Genomic DNA, 8,263 nt, shown 5'->3' with positions numbered 1-8,263 from the left:
AGACTTTCCTTTGTAATGTTTCCCAATCATAGATCATCGGCCTCAGTAATCCACATCTTACTTATATTTGAAAGGAAACAAACAACCCCCAATAAAACCAGTTGAAGTTATTTGGGTCAGCTGATCAAACACTTGTGTTTAGTGGTGTTTTGATACGTACACGTCAACCTGGCCAGCGGAGACTTGCCGGTGGTGGGCTAGGGTTCAAACGTGATTGATCTGAATGTATTGCTATATAATCCAAACGCCAGTGTAATGGATAGAGTTCAGTGGTTAGTACAAATGGAGACGGATCGAGCTCAGTGGTTTCTGAATCATGTTGTTGATGTGGCTCTGCCATGTAGCTGAAACATGAAGTTTTGAGAGGAACAGACCGACAGTATTCGTACAACCATAGTGCAAAGTTGTAAATTATTTTTAGGAACAAAAATTGTATAAAAATTGCATGAAATGTAATATCTCATCAGATCGAGATCAAGTATGGGCAACAACGCATGTTTCCCATAAGTTCCGAGTGCCAACCTACGCTAATAAATGTGCCCTTGACAAGGTCTAATCATTACCACCATCCACAACGGTGGGGTTTTGCCACCGAAAAATTTACGATTTCTCTCCGTCCATACCACTCAATAGGTGTGGTTGCCACCCGATGTTCTCCTTGGCCACACTCTGCCCCAACCAAGCATTGTTGGGTTCCTTAACAGGGTAAGGACAAACTGCCCCCCCCCTCCATTAATAAATACCCCTACAACCATCCCCCATGAACCCTCGATTGCATGATTTTTCAATCTCCATCATTCTAACACACAAACAACCTTCATCAATTAAGTTATATATTTATTTGCTTTCATACCCCAAACGATATGAACAACATCAAATTTTAATTAACCATCATCATACAATTCTAGTTACTAGGAATATGTAATCCTAGTCCACGAGGAGGAGGTGAAGTGATGTAGAGATGTAGCAAAGAGCTGCTGAGGCTGGCCATCATAGATAACTCCTCATATTCCTTCATTAACCCTTCTGAAACCGACGTAAACTCTGTTTTGTCAGCGCAATCGTTGATGGCTTTGGTTGTTTTCGCAATGCAATCAGGCAGGTCGAAGGGCGTCGGACCTTCGTTGCCTTTGCGAATCTCAAAGCTCTCGATGATATCATGGCAGATTTCGAGGGTGCTCACCATGCCACCGTAGTCCACTCGGCAGGACCCAAGGGCGTGAGTCGCGAGCTTGTCCTTGGTGGCACCATGGATCAAGTTCTCAACCTTGGCCGTCATGGCCGTGGCTCAGGGCTTCATGGCGTTGACGGCCACGAGAGCTAGGATGCGGTAGTCCTTCGCGTCGGTGCTTCGTTTGTCTGACTGGAGCGTTGATACACAAAAGTCATATGTGAAGCGCACCTTGAAGAAGTCACTCGAGACATTCTTGCATGCTTCCAACATGATGCTTGATGACATGGGCTTGGTGTCAGAAGCTTGAGCGGTGATGGCCACGGAAAGGAGAATGATGACAATTCCAGAGAATTCTAAGCAGTGGGTTTGCACCGTTTCCATTGCTGCCAGGCTTGCTAGAAAAATATATTGTAATTGAGGGAGATGATGAATGGATCAAATGGAACTGTAGTGCAGAGATGGATGGGTTGAGGTGGAGTACATACCTATGATTATGGTTTATATATAGTGCACTGAGTAGGGTTTCCAAATGCAATATGCCCCATGGATATCCAAATGATCAATGTTTAACTCTTTGCACATATACCTCGATGGACAATTGGATTTCCTCCTATTTAATCATGGGCAGTATTATCTAATATAGTGTCTCCTGGATGCCATTTTTTATGTAAGCTTAAAGGTGTTCCGGGTTAATAATGATGCATGTGTATCGTATATATCCATCGTGCAAGCGTATCCTAAATGGGTGTAAGCAATTAAATGTATTTAGGAAGGGGCACGGGTTGCCAATTATCTTAAATTTTACCGATTAACATGGTAATTTCTAGGTAGTGGCTAATTAGCAGAAGTATAGATATAGATAGATAGAAATATAGATAGAGAGATAGAGGTCAAGATAGATAGATAGATAGATATGTGTGTGTGTATATATATATATATATATATATATATATATATATATATATATATAGTATATAGTATACATATAGATAGGTATAGATATAGAGATAGAGATAGAGATGAAGATATAGATAGATAGATAGACGTAGATATAGATAGATAGATTATCAAGGGCAGACTGCGCATAATCTTCCTTTAATGTCCCAAATCCATTTTGTGATATGGGGAAATAAAGTGAGATTCACTCTAGAAATACATAAAACTAGAACACATTCATGCCACACGTATTAATACTAGCACACCCAAAATGTGGATCTACATATATCTGTGCATATAGTGTCCGGAATACTAATTATTTGGATATCCGTGACTAAGCTGCATTGGATTTATGAACCTGCTGCTGCACTATATAGATGTCACAAGAACCGTACACCACCTCCATCTTTGCACTACAAAATCTGACTATCAATTCATCTCCACCTCTCTCTCAGCTACAAAGCCTACAATACAATTGCAGCTATCCTTGCAGCAATGGCAACCGCACGGGCGACCGCTGCCTTCTCCTCGGTTGCCATCATGCTCCTTTTTGTGTGCATCCGCGCACATGCCGGCGGGCGCGGCGACAAGATCAAGGTGGTGGACCTTGTGGTAGAAACCTGCAAGAACGCTTCGAGCAGCTGCCGCAACAAGCACCTGAACGTGACCCAGGAATTCTGCGTGCAGACTCTCCGGTCGGACAAAAGGATCTTCCAGGCCAAGGACCTCCGTGATCTGTCCCTTGTCGCTGTCGACATCCTCAAGATCCGTGTGGCAGCTGCCGGCGGCAAGGTGAAGGAAGCACTCTAGAAAGCCAAGAAAGGTACGGAGGAGGCGCTGGGCCTCAGGTATTGCCAGGTGGACTACGATGTCGCTATCGGCACCCTCGATCTCTGCGACGCCATGCTCAGGGACTTCCATGTCCCCAGGGGCGACGCCGACGACCCGTGGTCCTTTGAACTGCCCGAGCGTGTGGAGAAGGCGACTGACCATGTCAGCGACTGCGGGCATGATCTTCACATGGATAGCCAGACATTTATCAACGAAAACGAGGAGCTGATCAACCTGGGCGACCTGAACAATGTCTTGCTAGGGCCATATGACTTTGATAGTTAATAATCTATTTTCTGCCAGAAACAATGTTCATGTAAAACCAACATTACTTTCGTTTGAAATAATAATAATAATGTTGTTTCGATATCGAGTATACCGCCGCCCCCCCTTGAGAACACTCATACCGTGCGAAAAATCTCAAATATTTTCAAACTATTGAATTCAAACGCTCAACTAATAGTTAAATATGTGGCATCTCTTAATGAACATCATGACAGGTCATGGCCTAGGTGGCAAAGCCAAGGTTTCCGCAGCAGCAAGTCTCGGGTTTGAGTCTGGTCGCTTTCATTTTTACTTTTTTTTAGGATGCAAAATGTAAAAACGTCGAACTCACGACGTTTGACCAAGCGGCAGAGGGGAAAATATCTGGTGCACCGGAGCTTGTGGTGCTACCGATGCACTGAACTCACATTGCACATTTAAAATGTTTAAAAAATTCTGAAAAAAATTTAGCACACTCATACAACATCAATGTAGGTTGTCACAAAATTTCAAGTTAAAATTCGAAACATAACTTAAAAAAAAATAACAAATTCAATACTGAATAGTACATAACATAACTTGGGCTTTAGATTTGGCCTATTATCACACTGATGTCAAAATTTGTCATTTTTGTATCTCAAAAAATATTTCATATTTTTACACGAAATTTTGTGACGTCAAACATTGATGTTGCATTAATGTGATAGATAGTTTTGAGAATTTTTAAAACATTCTATTGCATCCGGTGCACCGGTAGCACCACAAGTGCGGGTGCACCGGATACATTCCCAAGGGTGAAGAGCCTGAGGATGAACAGCCAATACGGTAGGGCAGGCTTTCTGGTTCTTTTTTTTCGAACAAGGGCAGGCTTTGTGTTCTTTAAGAGTAACTAGAAATCATGCCCATGCATTTCAACGGGGGAGAAAAAGTCACCCCTCATACACACTCTCGAGACATCGGTATATCCCTTAAAATATTTTACGATGTCACATGACAAATAACATGATAAGTGGTGTTGCCCAAAAAAATAAAGATGGGTTGATTTTTGAAGTGTACTCAAGATGTTTTTAACTTATTAGATAACAAAAATATCTACCTAGTTGGAGGTATCTCATTACACATTTTGTTATCATTCGTCCTTGGTGATGCCCAACAAATATTTGCGGTGCGATGAAAATAACAAAGTACATTTTAGTAATTAATGGTAGCATGTTTTTATCTTCTTGTTTTTTCTTTCTTTTTTCTTCTTATTTTTTGGTATATTCTTTGGGTTTTATGGTTTTTTTGCTTTCTTTGTTTTTTGTGTTTCTTTTTCAATTTTATAGTTTTTGTTCGTTTTCTTTCTACATTTTTTATATACACCAAGAATAATTTTTATATACACGTGTAACATTTTCTAAATATATAATTAACATTTTTGACAACTTATATATATATTTATGTCTACGTTTACTCATATACACTGTACAGTTTTTTATACACCAGAAACATTTTTTATCACATTTAAAAATTTGAAAATACATTATTAACACTTTGAAAATACATAATTAACATTTGGTAAAATATTTTTTTATCTCTATATTCTCCATAAACATTGTATATTTTTGTATGCATGACAACCATTTAGATATACACGTTTAACATTTTCCAATTTAATTTTCATCTTTTTTAAACATATAATTTTTTTGATGTCTAATTTTTCTGTACACATTCTATATTTCTTGTGTACATCATGATCATTTTTATATACACAGTTAACATCGTCCAAATACATGATTAATATTTTTGAAAACATTTACTTTTTTATGTCTACTTTGTTCTGTACACATTGTATATTTTTTATACATCAGAAACATTTTATATACACATTTAATATATTTTAAATGCATGCTTAACTTAAAAAAAAACAGAAATCTACATTATTATTTTTCTAATTTTGCTTTCCATACACACTACCCATTTGTTTGTATGCTTAACTTTCTAACTTTGTTTCAAAAAAACAGAAATAGACACATTTAAGGTTCTGATGCTTTAAGCTACAGTTTCCTGAGTGTGACGCCCCCGATTTGACCGTACACTAATCATGCACGCAAATGTGTACGATCACGATCAGGGACTCACGGGAAGATATCACAACACAACTCTACAACATAAATAAGTCATTCAAGCATTATAATACAAGCCAGGGGCCTCGAGGGCTCGAATACAATTGCTCGAACATAGACGAGTCAGCGGAAGCAACAATATCTGAGTACAGACATAAGTTAAACAAGTTTGCCTTAAGAAGGCTAGCACAAAAGTAGCAACGATCGAAAAGGCAAGGCCTCCTGCCTGGGACCTCCTAACTACTCCTGGTCGTCGTCAGCGGCCTGCATGTAGTAGTAGGCACCTCCAGTGTCATGGGAGTCGTCGTCGACGGTGGCGTCTGGCTCCTGGACTCCAACATCTGGTTGCGACAACCAGATAGAAAGGAAAAGGGGGAAAAGAGGGGGAGAAGCAACCGTGAGTACTCATCCAAAGTACTCGCAAGCAAGGAGCTATACTACATATGCATGGGTATATGTGTAAAGGGGCATATCAGTGGACTGAACTGCAGAATGCCGGAATAAGAGGGGGATAGCTAGTCCTGTCGAAGACTACGCTTCTGGACATCTCCATCTTGCAGAGTATAGAAGAAAATAGAGTGAAGTCCTCCAAGTAGCATCGCCTAGCATAATCCTACCCGGCGATCCCCTCCTCATCGCCCTGTTAGAGAGCGATCTCCGGGTTGTATCTGGCACTTGGAAGGGTGTATTTTATTCAGTATCCAGTTCTAGTTGTCATAAGCTCAAGGTACAACTCCGGGTCGTCCTTTTACCGAGGGACACGGCTATTCGAATAGATAAACTTCCCTGCAGGGGTGCACCACATAACCCAACACGCTCGATCCCAATTGGCCGGACACACTTTTCTGGGTCATGCCCGGCCTCGTAAGATCAACGCGTCGCAGCCCCACCTAAGCACAACAGAGCGGTCAGCACGCCGGTCTAATCCTAAGCGCGCAGGGGTCTGGGCCCATCGCCCTATGCACACCTACACGTTGCGAACGCGGCCGCGAGCAGACCTAGCAACCCACACGATCACGGCGGTTACGTCAAAGCGGTCCAACACGGCGCGCGCCACTCAGTCGCTGACGTCACGAAGGCTTCGGCTGATACCACGACGCCGAGATACCCATAACTACTCCCGCGTAGATGGTTAGTGCGTATAGACCAAATGGCCAGACTCAGATCAAATACCAAGATCTCGTTAAGCGTGTTAAGTATCCGCGAACGCCGACCAGGGCCAGGCCCACCTCTCACCTAGGCGGTCTCAACCTGCCCTGTCGCTCCGCCACAAAGATCCACTTGCGGGTACTCCTACGAGCCGACCCGACTTTAGTCATCACATGTGTCATGTATATAGTATATAAGTATATACCCGTGATCACCGCCCAGGTGATCACGGCCCGATAGTGTAGCACAGCAGACGGACAAGAATGTAGGGCCACTGATGGAAATCTAGCATCCTATACTAAGCATGTAGGATTGCAGGTAAAGGTAACAACAGTAGTAGCAAGGATAGGCTATGCATCAGGATAGGATATCGGAAAGAAGTAACATGCTACACTACTCTAATGCAAGCAGTATAGAGAAGAATAGGCGATATCTGGTGATCAAGGGGGGGGGCTTGCCTGGTTGCTCTGGCAAGTAGGAGGGGTCGTCGACTCCGTAGTCGAACTGGGCAGCTGCAGGGTCGGTCTCGTAGTCTACCGGAGAGAAGAGGGGGAAGAAACAGTAAATACAATGCAAACATAAGCATGACGATGCGTGACATGACAATGAGCGGTGCTAGGGGTGTCCTAACGCGACAGTAGGTGGTACCGGTGAAGGGGGGGGGACATCCGGGAGGTATTCCCGATGTTTCACGTTTTCGGACAGACGGACCGGAGGGGGAAAGTTGCGAGTTCGATAGGTTAGGGAGGTGTGGTGGACGAACGGGCTGCGTATCCGGATTCGTCTCGTCGTTCTGAGCAACTTTCATATAGAAAACATTTTCATCCGAGTTACGGTTTAAAAGATATGAATTTTCAAAGTTTATTTGAATTTCTGAAATTATTTATATTAAGAAAAATGAATTATGACGTCAGCATGGGGCAATGCTGACGTCAGCAAGTCAACAGGTCGGCTGACCAGTCAAACCAGACAGGTGGGTCCAGTAGGACCCACATGTCAGCCTCTGTTAGTCTAATACTTAATTAAACTAATCTAACAGTATAATTAGAGGGGTGGGCCCCACATGTCAGTGAGTGTTTAGTTAAACTAATTATTTTTATTTATAAAACATTTTCTTTTTCTTTATTTTTTTAATTTCTGCGGAGGGGCCCGCATGTCAGTGACTGGGCCCGCCCAGTCAGCAGTTGACTGGGTCAACCCAGTCAACTGGGGCCCGTGGGGGCCACTGGCAGGGGCACTGGGGTGGGGCCCGACCGGCCACGTCGGCAGGGCACCGGAGAGGGGCTCCGGCGAGCCCCAATGCGGCGGCGCGGCGCGTTCGGGCGCGGCAAGCGGCAGGTGCCGAGGTGGTCGGGAATGGCACCGGCGATGAGCCGAGGCGGCGACCAGAGCACGGCACTGACGGGAAAGACGCAGGGGGCATGAGGGAAAGAGCTAGTGGGTGCTACGGCATCCTACGGAGATGTTGAGCACGATGGTGTGCTCAAACGCCAGCTGCGTGAGCTGTGGCCGCGACGGCGAGGTGAGCGGCGGAGCAAGATTTCGGCCGATGGCGGATCAGTTGCTAGAGCTCGCAATCGAGCGCGTTGAGTGAGGGGAAGGATAGAGATGCTCACAGGGGGTCTGCAGAGGTGCTAAGCGGGCGCGGGGAAGGCTTGATGACGACGAACGGGTGGCGGCGATCCGAGGTGGTCGAGGAGGAAGATGAAGTCGTCGCGGTCGCTGTAGGGGCTCCGAGCTCCAGCCCGAGGTGGCAGGAGGCGTAGGGGACGACGACGGGGCTATTGAGCACGTCTGCGAGGGG

At 44.2% G+C, this 8,263-nt stretch overlaps 1 long non-coding RNA gene and 1 pseudogene across 1 annotated transcript; one reads left to right on the top strand and one right to left on the bottom strand.

Annotated features, from left to right (window-relative positions):
* Window positions 1–816: 816 nt before the first annotated feature.
* On the bottom strand, window positions 817–2,101 carry LOC141027717 (uncharacterized). The gene is made up of 2 exons (XR_012189516.1): window positions 1,660–2,101; window positions 817–1,569 (listed from the first exon to the last, which is right to left on the bottom strand). It is a non-coding gene; the product is annotated as an uncharacterized lncRNA (long non-coding RNA).
* Window positions 2,102–2,316: 215 nt separating this feature from the next.
* LOC141027670 (uncharacterized) lies at window positions 2,317–3,317 on the top strand (annotated as a pseudogene).
* The last annotated feature ends 4,946 nt before the right edge of the window (window positions 3,318–8,263 follow it).

The sequence above is a fragment of the Aegilops tauschii genome, chromosome 7 (assembly GCF_002575655.3).
Source record: "Aegilops tauschii subsp. strangulata cultivar AL8/78 chromosome 7, Aet v6.0, whole genome shotgun sequence".
Classification (NCBI taxonomy): Eukaryota; Viridiplantae; Streptophyta; class Magnoliopsida; order Poales; family Poaceae; genus Aegilops; species Aegilops tauschii.
Note: the sequence above shows the minus strand (reverse complement) of the source record. Positions and strands in the feature narration are given on the sequence as shown.